Genomic DNA, 17,987 nt, shown 5'->3' with positions numbered 1-17,987 from the left:
AAAGCCTTGGCAATGACTTCTACAATCCATAACGATACACTATACAAAAAGTATAGAGTGTATCAGGAGAAGACTTCTGTGCTTCTGCTTGGGGGAAACCTAGCTGCCTGAGGGGCACCCAGCTGCCTGAAAATCTGCAGCAAATGAACCAAAGTGCCAGGAAACACATTATTAGGAAGCAATTTGATATTGGCTCTACAGAGGGCTGGAAAGTTTAATGTTTTCCCCTCACTGCCATCTCTAACCTCTGTGATACTACAAATGCTTCTGCTGAGTGACAGAGGTATCCCTTTGAAAATCACGGGGAGGAGACCAGGGCTACTGGCAAGGAAAGTAGCACAGCTCCTGAAATCCCACCTACGTCCACATGAAACTACAGATACATGACCTAATTTCTCTCCTACACTGAAGGAAATTGTTCAGGAATTATAAGGGCAATAATTTTATGCAAAAGAATAAAAAGAAAGAAAGAAAGAATCCACTGATAATGAAAGTTTTGGCACTCTAAGTTCATTTCCTTGGTTCCTTAAGACAAATACACCTAACCATACATAGCCTCTTGAGCTGAGCAGCATGAGCATGATATGCAGAGCAGACATGAGCAGCTGTGTCAAGAATTTAAACACAGCAGCTAAAAAAATCAGAGTTCAAAGTGGGTTTGAATTGACTGTAGCCTCCAGTAGAAAATGCTTATGGTCTGATAATAGACTGAAAACTACTGCTTTAAGAAATTGAATTTAGTTCACAGCTGTCTAATAGGCTAGCATATGAACATATACACATCACTATTAAAAATTAGGCCTTTCCATTTCATCATAGAGATGCAGACAATATGCTGCATGCAACAAAACACGTACCATGGACCAGCTCAAACCAGAGAGAAGCACCCCCCAGTTGCTTTTGGAGGCAGCCATGCTCAAGAACTGCTGTATGGAAGGCAGCCAGGGACTGCAGCTCTGCGGAAGCTCAGTGACAAGCAATAGGGACAACAAGCTAAGGAAGAGCAGAAAATGGTGCTCCATCGGTGATCACATTCCTCCATGCATTCTCTCACATGACAAACGAGTAAGAGACAGACTCACCTTATCATTCATAAGGAGATTTCATTATACATGTCACTAAAGACTCAAGTGAAAATTTTTCTCCATATTAAAAAACTTAAATAAAAATCTACCTGTGGGAGAGGGCCGCAAATCTGATATTCCAAGGGACCAGAAGTAATAAGAAAACATGTTTTCTTGGTGACAGTGACAGCACCAAAGAGAACCTCTTAAGTTAATTAATGATGGGGGCAAATATTCCAGGTTCAAGCAACCTGAGAAGAGCCAACGATCAACTCTGAACAATATCTCTAGGACAAATCATTTTCCTTTCCCCATAACTAATTTATCTTTTGCCAGTGGGGTGCTCTCATACATGGAGATTTAAGTTTATGGCACATTAAAGCTTAGCTGTATCATATTACTTAGTAACTTACTGGACAGAATCATTTACAATTCTGCCTCGAGGCCTCAGAATCCAGTTTAAAACAGAGACCCTGTAAACGAAATTACCCTGACCTGGCCAAAGGCCAACCCCAAGGCTGCTGCCCAGAGGAACTTTCTTTTCCTCATGCTACCTCAGCAGGACTTCTAATAATGTTCCTGAAGACCTGATCTAACATTATCCATTTAATTGGACAAGCTATTCTTACAACAAAGAACAGAGGCCGATGCCAAGAAGTCACTCAAATCAGACACAAACGAGGTGTTGGCCCAACTGTGGGCCCAGCACATTACACACATTTTATAAATACACGCCTTTGACACAACCGGGTCATCCAGTTATTTCTGTAACTGTAAGACAGCCAAATAGTTTAACTAGATCTGTTCTCATCCTTCTCTTTCTCACTTTGCTTGTCTGATCTCAGTTTGGATTAAAATTTACAACCTATATTTGTACAGTACTTCCCAGGCCCTCCTCTCTGTGCCTCACTCTGCTGGGCGCAGTACAAAGAATTTGGGAGCAATAACCCTGCTCACAGTCCAAAACAAACTAGACAAATGAAAAACAGACCTGCCCCAATGAGGTATCCAGGGTCACCCTAGAAGATCCCACAGTCCACCACATGGGTAAGGCATAGTGCCAACTTGCCCCCATACAATAGCACCTCAAACATTTAAACCCCATTATTCAATACATCCTATATGTTAAAATGTCCATCTTATTTAAAATGCCTGCCTGCCAAAAACATACCATCACAAAGCATCTCACACACCCTTTTTGATTCCATTACACAACAGTGAGAACAATTAGGGCTTACAATGCTTTAGGAACATTTAAAAAAAAAAAAAAAATCACAGTAAGTGGTGGTTTTAAGATATAACTGAAGACCGTCTCCACTAATCATCTAGGTCTGACTTCTCTACTGAGCAGTTTCCTACAATAGCTTTTGCAATACACTGCATTTAATTTTGAGTGATGAGTAGGAGTATTTCACTCAACTTCAACACCACACACTAGCAAGGCATTCAATAATTTTATTTTAACAACAAATGTATTGTTCAGATACTAGAAATTCAAGTCTGGCAAGCTTTTTAATATGCATAAGTATGTTTCATAGAAAGTAAAAAGCATGTTTTTCATTCTGCTCAGCATGGCAAAGTCCTATCTTCTTAGCAGAAATGGACATCTTTGAAAAGAAAATCCTTGAATTACATAAAGGGTATCTGAAATCCCATAGCTAACACTGATCAGCAAGGTAAAGAAAGTGACGTAATTTCTAGACCTCCATTAGAGATGGGATACTAATTTTTCAATCTGCTGTGAAACTGAGTTCAGTAACATAATGGAAAGGGGAGAAAACTGCATGTTACCATGCGTGCAAGAAAAATGTTTGAAATATCCTATTTATCTTCTCTCTCTGAGGGATGTGGATTCTTTTTTACTCCTTGATGATGTGATTCACAGATCAGCATTCTGGGAATCAAGCCTGTGCCCATTTACCAGTGTAATATGATCATTTAGCATAATTAGCATATGATATTTCAACACTGCCATGGACTTGGACCAGATTTGAAATGTAAATATTTGCCAAACAGTACATCCTAGTGCCCAGTGCTACATAATGGTGTAACTTAAGACACTCACTTGATGCGCTTTCTCTTCTGGGGGCAGAGTTAAGGCTGCTGTGGGAATTCTCACTTTCATAACATAAGGCAGTTTAAACATTATAGATAATGTTACATTAATTTCTGCAGTATCAAATTTTAAAGGGGTGGAAACAAGATGAAAGTGCTCACAATACAGCAATCATTTCAAGTGGCACAAGGATGAACACAAAGAAAAATCCTGGAACAAATAACAACCATTTCAAGCTTCCCCAACTATCTTTTCCCTGGTGTACTCCATCACCCAAGAGCAGAGCCCAGCTTTCCTAGGACACAGGAATCAACAGAGTGCCACCCAGTATGATTCAGAGCATGGCACACGTGCAAAAAGCAATCAAAAAAATCATTGCAAGATATAAACACACAGCAGCCTTACAGAAGAGACCTTTTATGGCTAAGCCGAGGCTTTTTATAACTGTCTTAAATTCTACAGCATGAAAATTCATAGGTTCTTTATCTTACATACTGTAAAATTTTGTCTCATCTACTACAAATACAGATGTTACCTATATCAATGCCTAACACCCCCCAACTATCTCTTCATTCTTTGTCTTGCAACAGAAGTATGCAGAAGCTGTTCATGTCCAATAACAAATGTACAGATTTTAAGCTATTTGTACACCTCTTATTAATAAATCTTATTATTATTTTTTTCTCTCAGAAATATACAGGTCCTACAAGTGAAATTCTCCACAGCAGTTACACAACAGAACTACTGCCTTGACATTGAAAAATCCCTCTCAGTATATTTCTCGGTTCTCTCTTACATAAACAGTATCCCAAGGTCAATGCATCTTTGCCATATCCCCAAGACTGAGTCATTGTGTGGCATCACCTGTAATGATGATTTACACAAGAGTAAAGGAAAGATTTGGCATTTCTTTTTCCTAGCCTCACTGTCCTGGTTTTGGTGGGGATAGAGTTATTTTTCTTCCTAGTAGCTGGTACAGTGCTGTGTTTTGGTTTAGTATGAGAATAATGTGGATAACACACCGATGTTTTAGTTGTTGCTAAGCAGTGCTTACACTAGTCAAGGACTTTTCAGCTTCCCATGCTCTACCGACTGAGAAGGCTGGAGATGCACAAGAAGTTGGGAGGGGGGCACAGCCAGGACAGCTGACCCAAACTGGCCAAAGGGACATTCCATACCGTGTGACGTCATGCTCAGTACATAAACTGGGGAAAGCTGGCTGGGGGGGCCGCTGCTCGGGGACCGGCTGGGCATTGGTCGGCGGGTGGTGAGCAATTGCATTGTGTATCACTTGCTTTGTATATTATTATTACTATTATTATTAGAATTTTATTTTATTTCAATTATTAAACTGTTTTTATCTCAACCCATGAGTTTTCTCACTTTTACTCTTCCGATTCTCTCCCCCATCCCACCAGGGTGGGGGGCGGGGGGAGTGAGCAGGCGGCTGTGTGGTGCTCAGTTGCCGACTGAGGTTAAACTATGACACTCACCTAACATGTTCTTTGCCTTTTACAATTGCAGGGAGATTTTTTTTCCTTCAGAGACCATAATCTCTCGTCACTCATCCCAAAATGTACAACAGTAGATGTTCTTTGCAGTTGCCTTCACAAGTTTTACACAAGCAGCACGGAAGTATGCAAGAGTCCTCAGCAAGCCAAGTACATGAGTGGACTATTATCTCTCTGCTGTTCCCATTGCTAGGCCCTACCAACCTGCACTCCTTGCAGCCTTTGGCAGAACACATGGCATTCAGCAGAAAGGTGGCTCTCACCTTTCCTTTCCCTGAAGGGCCAGAAGTTGCTTCCTCTACTATGTCAGAAACGCAATGAAAGGTAGGCAGTGCCACATTTTCCACTCACTTCTTAGCCAAGGCTAAATCCCTGAAGAATGTAGGTAGTGTAAAAACACAAAGCAACAGGCCCGCAGCTGTACTAGGACACCAAAAGCGAGGGCAACAGTGGGTCCCTCCAAGATCAGTCTATTTTTCCAAGCCTGTTTATAAAATTATGCTTGCACAAAAGGACAAAACTTATATGGACTTAATGAAAGTGCTATCAGTGGGAACCCAGTTGGGTTATCCCCTGCTTCCTTTCCCTTCAAATGTCAGACAGGTAAGAAAACAGAGGAAGAAGAATATTTGCATATAATGAAGAGAATTACTGTCCTCTGTTACATTTCCTCGGGCACCTACAGCAGCACTTGGAGACAACCCCAACAACAACCATGTTTCTCTGGACTCTCTCAGCATTTGTGACAAGAAAATAACAGATCACAAGAAGGTTTCATAAGGGCTCAGTGTTGGCCCAACTCGTCTCCCCTTAATGTCAATGCGAGCAGCATTACAGATCAGATTGACTGACTCCGAGTATCCTTCACAGAGATCTTACTTGATGTAATTAGATGTACACCAATGGAAAAGTCACAGATCAAACCTGGAGAGATGAAGAAGACGAAAGTGAACTTTGTTGCCTTTTGGACCCACCTCCCATCACAAACATAATTACCTCAAGAGCACAGAAAGGAGGGATTGAGGGGAAAAGAAAAAAAACAGGAAAAGTTATGTCAAATCCCACCTCCTTCTGAACAAAAGGAGTAAGTCTAAACACTGGTCTCTAGGGCATAATATACTGATTTCATCTGGACTCAAATTTTAATAATAATAGGCAAAATATTAAAACAGACTCACAGAAACTAGAGAAAACAGAGATTAAGGGGAAAAGCAAAACTTGTGTGTCAAATCAGAAATACTAGTCAGAAAAATACCATGCTTCTTCCCCTTTGCATTTAGGTTCCCTATCATCACCAAGACACCTGATGACCTGTTTACAGCAGCAAGAACAGAAATTAAGCAAGACCTTTCCTGCTGAACTCTACTGCACTAGTCCCACTTTCTGACTCATCTTTGCTTCTAGTACAACAAACCACTGCTGGAGTGAAAAATCACACAAAACCAAACAACATAAAGCACTCCACTTTCTCCAATTCATACCGGTACTTTCCGGGCTGTAACAGCACCACCCCAATGTTTGAAGGGTGCTGTAAAAAGAGCAACCTGAGAAGAGTGAGACCAGGACTTCCTCCAACCACATGGAAAAAAGACACAGAACAGTACTATCTCCAATGTTTAAAACCCCATAAAAATTATTGCAGCTGCAGACAAAAAGTACAGGTTGATTATTAAAAAAAAAGTGATTATTCACCAAACTTGGTCAACAGAAATGTTTCCATTATTCCACTGCTGTTGTTTTTTAAATGAATGCTTTCCCTCAGCCTGCCTCACTGTATCATGTATGATTCTGAAACAGTTTCCAGAGTCTAGATGTCACAAAAAGTACTCAAGCATATCTATGAGAAAATAATTAATTTCTAAATGTTTTCAGATTTTCAATATAAGGCATTTTTTAAAGGTGGATAAGAAAACCCGATTTCAAGAACAGTATTTTCAAAACTATTGCCCCTTTCAGAACAGTAAACATGGAGCTAATTAGTTGCCTTCACCTTCAATCTTTTCACATTCAGTTTTAAGAATTAATTTACCTCAAATTAACCATTGCCTTTGTTGCCAACACAAGGTCTTGTTGATTTCACAGTTCACAGTCTATTTACTATACCTGCTGGAGCACATGGACACCTCAACATATCATACACATCCACTCTATACATCTTCCATAAAGTGAACTAATACTATATGAACACTAGGCTCATCATTGATGTCAGGCTCTATGTCAAGCACATGCAGGCAACCAAACCAACCCTAGAGACACAAGAGGCAACTTTATTTCAGCAACTGAATTAATCATATTGAAGTCAAATGTGACTTAGCAAAAAATAAAAATATTTTAAAAATTCAGGAATTAAATAATCCAAGTTTCCTACAGTTCCACTGCATAGATGTTGGCTAGTTAGTCAAACTGATGCCACACACAGTATGCTGTCAACTACATATAAAGATTAACTTCATTCACCACTGATGTAAGCCTGTTATGAATACAGCATGATCTGTAGCAAAGGCAGAAATGGTCTGAGAAGAGTCTTTCAAGTCATGTAATCCAGTGCCAGGTAGTGGTCCTCGCCACGTGACAGGTATGCTGCTTGGCTTGATGTAAGCCAGGTCTATACAGTAAAGTTAAGACAGAAAAATCAAATGCTTGCAAGAAAACTGTTAGAGGAAAGAGGTCTTGCTGTTGACCAAGGCAACTATTGATAGCAAACTCAAAGAAACAAGAATCAGACCAGAACTGGCGAGACGAAAATTCACAGGCAGATGCAACTGAAGAGCTCAGTTCATGCCCTCCAAGATTCACTACAGGGCTCAGGTAGGTAGAAGGTTGTTGCAACAAATGATGATGCAAGGAACAGACATCCTGCAAATCCTTCAGAAACTTGCATCTTTCACCATGTAGTCTACACGAGTGGGGAACTGTACTCAACAGCCAGGCAATCTGTCCAATCCACTGTTCACAGCAGAAGGAGTTCAGGAGGCAGGGCTGCCTTCCAAACCAGAAGTCCTATAACATGAGGGCTAGCAAAACCTAGAAAAAAATGTAGATCTTTTCTCTTCTAGAAAGCTCAATGATTGGTAGGTACATCACCACACTTGGTCCTCTAAAATAAAGCATACTTGTCTTTCAGTTCCTCAAATCATGTCCCAAGGGCAAGCAAAATCTGTTTGCTTTTGTAAATGGATGCCTTGGACTAATGCCATCAGCACCAGATAAATACCTACTTGGGCTGTCACTTTCAGTTTCGAGTATGCTGTGGAGATATTTTGTACCTGAAGCATGGGATGAGTGTATTTTATTAATAAAATTAAAACCTACATCTCTAACACTTTTAGATCTTTGAAACAGTAACAGGGCTGTCTAGTGATCCAAGCAGAAACAGCCTGATAGCTACCTTCATCTATTGACTTCAGAAGAACATGGAGCAAAGAACATAACCTCTTAAGAGTAAAGGACAGGGACGCCTTAGCAGCTCCAGAAAAGACAAGTGCCTTAAGAAGATTTTGAAAAGTGAATTTCAAGTTTAAAAAACAGAGGAATTAAATACTATTTGCTAAAGCAGGAAGAAAGGTTGAGATTCCTGCACGAAGCAACATTTGTCTTTAAGGCTCTTTAAAAAGCAGTTCAGAAAAAACTTGAACTAGTTTTGTTTCCCCTGTTTTGGTTTAATATAAAAACAGCGAAGAAGAAATGGACTACAGACAGCAAAACAGAATGTGTGGTTCTCTTACCACAGAATGAACTTCCTCCGCTCTTCAAAGAGGAATTGATGGAAAACAGAATGAAAAGGAAGAGTTGAAGATGGAGACTACATAGCTGGGAAAACCAAGCTACAATAAGACACAAGCAGGACTTCTTGCTTTCATAAAAGAAAGCAAGACATCATAGAGATTGCTTGGGGGTCCCTGGAGAGTAGGAAACTTCAACTGGTAGAGTAAGAAAAGGAAAGCCTAAGAGCAAAAAAGAGAAAGAACCTAATGAAGGTGAATTTTTCAGGGAAAACTCACTGCTTTAAAAAAGATGTCTTGAGAAATTATTTAAAGAAAAATAGAATGAAAAGGGGAAAGTTTCTTGTATAACTCTTGGGAGATATTTTGTGGTGACCATCCCACCAGGAAAGGGTGGGACAACATGGAACTTGGAAAATTGAAAGCCACGCAAATGAATTTACATTGGTGTGGGAACTTAAAGACTGACTGTCTGTTCTCATTTCCTCCTCCTGGTTCTCCCTGGAAGACCCCTTCTCTGCTTCACAGTCCTTTTCACTTTGCCTTCTGTATTTGGAATAGAGAACACTTCCAAAAAGCTCCTGTTCACAATGAAGTCTCTTCCTCTCTTTCATATCCCTCTACAGATCACTGGTCCCAGCAATTTTACCATGGTTTTCTTATCCTAATCTACAACCACATTCACCTGAAATACTGTCCTGGGTCTTCCCTGTTACCCACCCGAAACAGGAGAAGCTTGATAGTGTAGGACCCAGCCCCTCTTCCATGCCAAGTGGTTGCGAGGGGAATAAGTTGGAAATGTTTCTAGAGCTGCAGTTCTTCCCCCTTGCTCTTCATCTTTTATGGCACCAAATAGCTCAGCAATAGGTGTCTACACAATTTATATGCTGCTCATAGTGGCTTCTGCTGCTACCAATAGTGTCCCAGGTGCTATGAAATGCAAAAGTCTTGCCTGTCCTGCCACTTTCTTCATTGCTGGGAAACAGGTCAGCGAGAGCCTTTTTAACTCTCAGAGCCACTGTTACTTGGCAAAACTTTGTGAGACAGCACAGCAGCACTGGAGAGATCCAAATGCTCTGCTGTATGAAAGAGAATCACTTTAAACTATTTATATTTGGAAGGTTTCCTTCACAGGCTTTTAAGCCAGACATTCAGTTTTTTATTTTACAAGGAGACAGGCTCCTGTCTGCTTGTTAGTACACGTCTCTTCTATTGCCAGAGCCATTATCCCATTCCCCTGATGGTATTTTGTCCACGTGTACATAAATACATATAAACAATCTTCTGCACACTGTCCTCAAGTGGAAACAACATGCTAGACATTCTTAGAACGTTGCTTTCGATCCTTCCTAACTTCAGCTGCACTTTCTTCAAACGAAGCAAAGCAACAACCTTCATGCACAGAAGGTTACAGTCTTAACACAAAATGCAATGCAAAGCTGATTTTGGGATAAGTACATATTTGAGAAATCAAAGAACTGTTCAAAATAAAGCTAGTTGAACCTGGGCAGAACCACCTTACGCGAAACTGTACACAGTTATGTGTAAAAAACAGCAGTAGACACAGAGAAAGGAAAACATGCTTTCAAAAGCATTCTTGAATTATTCAACCTTTAGAAATGAGCAAATCCAAACAGAAAGTTTCCTTGCCTGTGCTCAACATGAGTTTTGAGTATGGCTGCAATCACCATAAAAAGTGTTTGTCAACATACTGCCATAAGGCACTTTTGAGGAGACAGCATTCACTACCAAATTGCAAAAGACTAGAAACTTGGGTTAGTAACACTAGAGTATGCAATGCTGTCTCTCAGGCTTTGCCCCTCTATAGCAATATTCATTTGGAAATTAGTAACGATTACCTAGAGGTTATAGAGAACAGTGCAACCCCTGAATACAGATTAAACTACCAATCAGAAAGTACTACTCATCAGGCTTTGTTACAGCATTTTCTTTCCTACAAGTCCTTCCCACCACTGTCCTAAACCCAGGATTCCTTCAACTTCAAGCCCTGCCTCCCTCAATCCTTCAGGTCAAATGACTTTAGTTAGGAGTCACCTTTGAAGGACACCAAATATAGGAGAACTCACAGAGCATTCTGCTCTCTAGGATTTGAGTTGATCCCAGTTCCCTAGGACAGTCACAAGATTTTGAGCTAAGTCTCCTTCAAACCTGCTGGGTGTGACATTTCAGCTCTCTGTTCAGTGTACCACCTCATCCTTCCTTTTTAGATCTTCCTCCCTGGGGAGGGCCACAGACTTCCTCTCCCTTAGCCTACTGCCTTCTCAAGACTCCTGCATTCTCACTTACTCCCCCCTGAGCTCCTTCTCCACTCTAGCCCTGCCTCCTCCCCAGACATGCCACATGAGGATAATACAGTTCTTGTGGTCCTATGCCTGCATGAGGTTGATATACTCCATCATATCCTTATTATGAGTATACACAGACCAGTCCAAGCAATTGTAAATCAGTGAAGACTGTCCACAGCAAAGGCAGCTCTACTTTAACAATATCAGTGTAGAAACTAAAGCTCAGTTCACCCAGTTCAGCTGATTCTAAAGACATGCAGTGACTCGGCCTCAGAAATATAATTGGCTTTTCACTAGTTAATGCAGTTTGTTTCCTTTTTTGCATTTGTAGCAGGGATCATGGAAATAAACACCCTAGCTATTAGTCACTTCCACCTTCAGAAATATCAGGCATTAGATGACAGAGTTTGCATTAGAAAGGACAACTCTGACAGCAAAAGGAAAAAGTGCTTTCAAAAGAACTTAAGTAAGAAAAATTTTCCTGTTATGCCTTTTGAAACAAAGATTAATGCAAACGTCAAATCTTTTAAACTGATGTTATTACTTCAGTGTTATCATAATATCACAACAGCATATTCACATCACTGCAAAGAAATGCTAAGCTTAATTAATACTTTTGCCCACTTAAAGGCTTATTGGAGCATATGTTTATGATTTAGTCTGCCTCACCTCCCTGGAGCTATCCCCAGAACATGCCTATCTGTTTTATACTCTTGATTCTAAAAGCTTTTCAACAATAGGATTTTTTCACCCCTCCTCAACAGGCAGTTTAACAGCCTAATACATCTCACTGCCATCAAAATACAGTTCATTACCTACTGGGGATCCCGCATTTCCTATCTGTTCTTTCTTCTATGTGAAGCACAGAGGTCAGATGCCTCCTGTTTTACTGTGTTTGCAGTCAAGGCAAAAGCAGCAGGGCTCTGCCCAAGGATCGTGCCTTATTCTACAAACTCTAGCCCTCAAGGTTTATTTTTGACAGCAATGAATGCAAGTGCTTGGAATATCAGAAGAAACAGTTTAACAGATCCTGAAGAGGCAGTGCTTTCAAAAGCAGGCCAAGAAGGAAAGGCGAAGTAGGCATTGAAAGACAGCTGAAGCACAGTACTGTCTAACTGTGGCAATAGACAACTCACAGAGACACACAACTTTCTCAGAAACACCTGTGCAACGAGGAATGTATCTAACATCTTTCACTGGAGAGCAATGTCCTGCCTCATTACAAACCCACCACAGAAGGTATGTCACTGAACCAGAGGAAGTGACCCACAAGACCAATTTGATGTTTTTTTTCCCAGGAAAGATAGCACTGACATTCAGCAATGCAAGTTTCATCTGAGAGAGGCTACAAGCAGCAGCAGAAACAGTCTCTGGAAGTCAGCTTTAGGAGACCAGAAGAGATGCAGAGGAAGGACAGAGTGCACTAGTGACAGCTCTTTTGTCTCCAATAGAGCATCTTGTTACACATGAGCAAAATATACAAAAGTTTGTATCTTCCCAGTGAGCACTTCTCCTCAAAATTAAATTCTAGTATGCATTGTACTGAGTGAAGAGAAGGCAGTTCCTCAGCACATCCCTACTTTACCACAATTTCACTGCCATGCAGAGACAAAAAGACAAAGACCTATTTCTGATCCACTCACATTCTCTGGGTATTGCTAAGCTGGCCCTACCAGAATTGACTCAACCCTAAGGTCCTTTAACAACCATGCCACAAACGGGGAAGTGCTCTGCTGATCCTGACATGTTTATTCTATTTTCTACAGAGTCAAAGAAAGTAATCCTCAGGTAAGAACTCTTCCCTGATCATACACTGTCTTTTCCCAAGCTCAGCACCATGTTGTACTGTGATCATACTTCCTACATGAATTTTGAAAGAACACGGCTTGACCTATTCCAGAAAGCATCTTTAAGTGATGTTACACTAAAAAGGCACTTTGTATATTGAGAATCATTAAAGGAAAGCAAGTTCTCAAATGGAAAGTATCTTCAGCCCCCCTGCCCACATACACACACAGCTTTCCAGCATAAGCCCTTAGCATTGTGAGGAAAATTTTTGTTAAAATTCCTTTACTAAGTATCTTAGCAACAAATCAGCATCCTAAAACCTTTCTCCATTTCTTCATCTGTGGTGCTTACAAGTATTGCCATAGTTTTACACACCTCCTTCCTTCTCAGACCAAATGGCTGCTTGATCTTAGGACCAGAGAATTCATGTTGGAGCAGACCTGAGGAAGTGATCTAGCTCCACTCTACTCTACATAGGGTCAGCTATGAGGTCACGACAGGACTTTATCCACTTCAGTCTTGAAGACCTGTGAGGACAGACATTGCACAACCCTATTTGTTGTCCCTCATCCAACCACCACATACCAATGTGAAGAGCCTAGCTCTGCCTTCTTGATAACCTCCTCATAAGTACTGGAAGGCCACTATAGGTCCCATCAAAGCCTTCTTTCTCCAGGCTGAAAAAGCCCAGTTCCCTCAGCATATGCTCCTCATACTGTATGAGGGCCTTGAGTGCATTGAAAGGCCTTTAAAGGCCCTGATCAGCCTCACCTGGTGCCTCCATCCCCACTCTCTGCCCATGGTCCCAAGGGCTCCATTTAAGCTTTGCCTTTGGCCTTCAGTCCCTGCCCAAGCTATGTTGTAGGTGTGCCTGTCTCCAGTCATGGCTATGTATGGTCATGGACCCTGTTGATCCAGACCCTGACCCATGGGTCCTCACTTGACTTCAGAACTGCCACATCACTATGGACCTGCTCAGTGATAACTGGACTGTGTCTGATCCTAATTACCATCACTGGGCCTGATCCTGTCCTGCTGATTCACATCTCAACTTGATCTTGGACCTGCTTTATCACCACAAACCTGCCTGGCGATCTGGACTCTTGCTTGGCACTGGCTGCCTCACTTGGTACCATGGGACAGGGTCCTGGCTGGTGGGGCACCTGTCTTGCCAGCTGGGTTACCGCAGTCGGCTCCCAGCTCCCCATCCCTTACCAAGGACCTGCTGTTCTATGACACATGCTCTGGCCCCTGATGGTCCTCATGGCCCTCCACCGGACTAGCTCAGTTTATTCATACTTTCTTGTCTCTGAGGGCAGAAAACTGGATGCAGTGTTCTAGACTGTCTAACAAATGCTAAGTACAGGGAGATGATCGCTTCCTTTGCTATACTGGCTGCAGTCTTATTAATATAGCCCTGCATATTGTCGGATGCCTTTGCTTCCAGGGCACGCTGCTGGCTCATGCCCAGCTTCTTCAAAGCGTTCTCATCTCTTTTTATGCATCAATAAACGTGACATTCTTGCAATGTAGAAAACTAATGGGGCATCAGTCACTTCCAAATAGCACAATACTGAAACATGACAGAAGTGAAAAACTGAGATGGGTTTTCAATTGTCAAACCCAAGTGCAACAGGAATGTTAATATACTGCTTCTAAAACAGTCTCTTCTGATCAAGGCCACACCAACTCCATACCAGCTCTCACAGAGTAATACTGAGACAAAGTCTTGGATTCTCTAGCGCAAACTTGCTAGTTTCACATGTGCCACAAATGTGAAAGTAACTCCTCCAACCAGTGCTGCAGCCTCAAGTGTTGTTTTGCTCTTTCATTTTGTGTTGTTCCAATGTTTCACTTTTTTATTGCAGTGTTTCAGTTTGTGTATTTGGGGAGGGAGGGGTTAAATACTAAAAATACACAGTTGTGTTGGAAATATCCTCATGGACAGGCTGAGGTTTGGCATGCTTTGGAAGAAAATAACTTAAAATAGCAAGGAAAGCAAAGACTGTGAGATATGCATCTCTGAAGGCTATTTTCTGTTAAAATAACCAAAATAACTATGATAACACTGACATTCCCAGTTAACCCTCTACCCTCCTCAAGAGAGATGAATAGGATCATTCTAACCTCAGAGCTTTGAATAATGCAAATGATGCTACATTAGTTATATTCCGACCCCAAGGTCTTCTCATGCAGCTTTATTCATGAGAATTAGTTTTAAAGAAAGTGTAGATGCCCAAAACTAAATTTGTCATAAGTTCCACAGCCCCATTACAGAAAAGGCCTTGTCTGTAGGATTTGAAATTCAAACAGCACAGGTTTAAAAACATGAAAGGGAAAGATCTGGAGGCAGAAGCTACATTAGCTCCACCAGTTTTCATTCTTGGAGCTCAGAAAAAATGCAAAATGGAAGCCAAGGGCATAGAACTATGAGGACCGATTTTTTTCCTTGGTGTTACCAACCACATGCACATCACATTGATAATAATTTAAAAAATATCAAAAGATAAATTGAGTGCTAACTATGGTCCCATATTCTATGCTGATATAACTCATATGAACGCGTTTCTCCAGTGGCTATTACCCTTTGCCATTATACGCTCTGGCTATAAAGAATGTCATCTATCAACTTAACAAACAAACCATTAAAACTACCTGTGGCACCTGTTACTAAGAACTTTGCTACAGTAGTATGTTAAGTCTTGGCATCCAGAGGTAAAGTTTAGGCCCATCTAGGAGTAACAGCACAAACAAGCCACACAATTTGACTCTCATGGCTGTTCTGGAGAATATCCAACTTTTTCCCAGTCAAATCCCAGATGACTTACCCCAAAGTCTGAAAGTAAGTTCAGTGCAGTCAGGTAGGAAAATCAGGTGCCCCCATTTCTAGCCCTGTGCTTCAAACCACAAAACCATGCAAGTAAAAGCATAGAAAAAAAGAGTTGAGAAAAGGATTAAGTAAAGAAATGCAGCTTTATTCACCCTTGTAGTCTAGTTTTTCCCCAAACACAGCATCCCCATACCACAGGTCCTCCTCTCTGCCCATCTGAAATCTCTGGAGCTGAAGGCCTTTTTGAGAGAGGCAGAGCTCACGGACCTCCCACCTCCCATCAGGAGCACGGTGACAGGCGGATATCCAAGATTCAGCAAGAAAAGTTTCCAAAAGCTTGAACAGGAAAAGGCAAAGCGGGAGTCAAGTTTTACATAAGAAGGGGGAAGGCAGGAACTGCTGGCACCACCTCTGCGGGTAGCTGCCGAGGAGAGCTGTCAGCCCACCGGCCAGCCGTGGCCTTGCTCCACCACCGCCCCCCGGACCGCAGCCTCCCCCCTGCCACCCGGGCTTCCCTCCTACAGTCTCACGCGTGCTGAAGCCCCGCGGGGGCTTCTCCGCGCTCCCACCCATCCAAGGCTCGGCTCGGCTCTGCACCCTCACACCCTGCTGAGGCCTCGGGGGTTTGCAAGGGGAGAAGAAAGGAAGCCCCCCGTCTGCAAGCAGCGCTGTTGCAGCCGCACTTTCCCCGGCGGCGGGGAGAAATCCCCAGCCGAAGCCATCTGCTCCCGTGAGCGATGGGCAACGCGGGCTCTCCGGCGGAGAGCAGGACCGCGTACGCAGACGCCGCTGGGCTCGTCTCGTCCCTCTGAACTAACTTTCCTGTTTCCGCAAAAATTATACAGACAGTTGGGGGGTGGGGGGTTACTGTATTCACCACACACTCCTTACGCCTACGAGCCTCCCCCACGCCGCCCCGCCCGCCGGGACCCCGCCGCTCCCCAGTGCCTCCAACCGCCAGGCCGGCGGCCCCCGGCCCCTGCGACCGGCACCCCCCGGCATCCCCGCCACCGGCTGCCCCCCGCCGCCCCGCTCCTGCCATCTCCCACGGCCGGGAAGCGCCCGCAACTTTCCGCCGCCTCCCGCCCCCCACAGCGCCGGGTCTCACCCGCGCGTCCCTGGGCCGGGCCGGGCCGGGCCGGACCGAATGGGGCCGAGTGGTGGGGGAGCTGCGGAGGCACTGCAGGACACGGCTCCAGCTCCTGCCAGCGGAAACGGGAGGAGGGGCTCGGACCGGCGCTACCGAGCGGGGAGGAGCTGGGGGCGCTGCCCAGGGGAGGCTCCAGCCCCGCGGAGGAGGGGAGGGAGCGCCACCGGGCCGGTCCTCCAGCGCGCCTCACCCCGGCCAGAGCCGGCCCGGCTGAGACCGGAGCAGGAGGCCGCCGCCATCCCGCGCTGGATCCCCTTTCTGAGAGCTCTGCCTGGAGCCTGCTCGCCCGGGGTCCGCCCCGCTCCCTGTGCCGCCCACGCATCCCACGGCAGCCCCCCGGAACTCCGTCGGGTGGACGCCAGGGGCATCTCCCGCCTGCACCCTCCCGGAGCTGGGGCCTGCGCCGAGGCTGGGAGCACCTACCGCCTCGCCCCCTCCGCTGCCTCCCCTGCCCTGAGGGGCCTGCGGTTGAACGTCTCCTCTGGGTTCTGTATAGGCAGGGGCAGTAGCCACGCTAAGCTGTGAGCCAGCAGGCTGGGATGAATGTAACCCACTGGCGCGTAGACCGCTGCTGCAAATGGCAAACCCATGGCTAAGCTGCTCGTTGGTCCCAAGCCCACGACTGCCAATATATTGCTGTGGCTTCTAGCACAGAGGGTAAGCTTGTCTGAGTGCTCGTCTGAGCTCTCTGCTCTGGCAGCAGGAGACAGCAGTCTGCACAGCTCATTATCTGTGATGCTCTGTGAGAGAAGGCCATGAGGGAGATCCTCTGAGATCCTACTGAAAGTCCCCACCTGCCTTCCCCTGGGTGTCAGTGGAAGTGCAACAAAAAGTTAATGGAGCCAACTTCAAACACTGTCTCCAGCAGAGAGTCTTAACACAGATGGGCAAGGTTCTGGTGCAGACCACTAAGCGAAGTGTCGTGTGAGGGGGAAGTGGCCTAGAATTGGGGCAGAGATACCTACAGAAGTAGACCAGTGCGGTTATGGACATGGGCCTGCTGGGGGGAACTGTATTTTACAGTGTGTGAAGAGCAACTCAAGGCTCTTCCGTAAATATTTCTGCAGAAGAAAGATCTGTTTCACGTTCCTATGTCCCCTGTGTATTCTCATTTCCTTCTCTGGTGCTGCTGTTGTCACACTTCTCAATTCAAGGGCATGTTCACATCAAATATATTCTCTCATACCTTCCATTCTGTCCTATATGGATTTTTATAAACTGCTCAGTTCAACAGACTCTAAGCATCCTGGTGGTAGTGCTGCCAACAACACAACTGTCACCTGGCACATGTTTATTCCTCTCTCCCCCAGAAGAAAAGCATGCAGCTGAGTTCTGTTCTTCACTTACTTTTGTACAAAAGTACACAAATGTTACTGTGTGTTTAGCTTAAAGCAAGCAATGAAGGAAATCTGTCTTGCAATGCAGCAGGAGGTAAAGAGATCTGTGGAGAGAATTTCATTTGGTTCTTTGGTTCTAGGCTCCAAAAAAGGTCCCATCTCCTGGATGCTGTAGCTCTAATGCAGTAACTCCCATTGTACCTGAGGACTGAAGGATCTTCAT

The 17,987-nt window shown here is 43.9% G+C and overlaps 1 protein-coding gene across 3 annotated transcripts in view; it reads right to left on the bottom strand.

The window, feature by feature from the left end:
• Positions 1 to 16,487, bottom strand: part of TSPAN9 (tetraspanin 9) — a 198,554-nt gene extending 182,067 nt beyond the window's left edge. The window contains exons 1-2 of one of the 3 annotated variants that reach the window (XM_076346206.1): positions 16,386 to 16,487; positions 5,511 to 5,555 (exon numbers count right to left, since the gene is read on the bottom strand). The gene's annotated coding sequence lies outside the window, so the exon portion shown is untranslated. Of the gene's footprint in view, positions 1 to 5,510; positions 5,556 to 15,275; positions 15,345 to 16,385 lie in introns of those variants that run through there. The other 2 variants (XM_076346181.1, XM_076346189.1) reach the window with 2 other exon arrangements.
• Between the last annotated feature and the right edge of the window lie 1,500 nt (positions 16,488 to 17,987).

This window comes from Aptenodytes patagonicus, chromosome 1 (genome assembly GCF_965638725.1).
Source record: "Aptenodytes patagonicus chromosome 1, bAptPat1.pri.cur, whole genome shotgun sequence".
In the NCBI taxonomy this organism is placed as follows: domain Eukaryota; kingdom Metazoa; phylum Chordata; class Aves; order Sphenisciformes; family Spheniscidae; genus Aptenodytes; species Aptenodytes patagonicus.
This window is presented reverse-complemented; position numbering and strand designations above follow the sequence as displayed.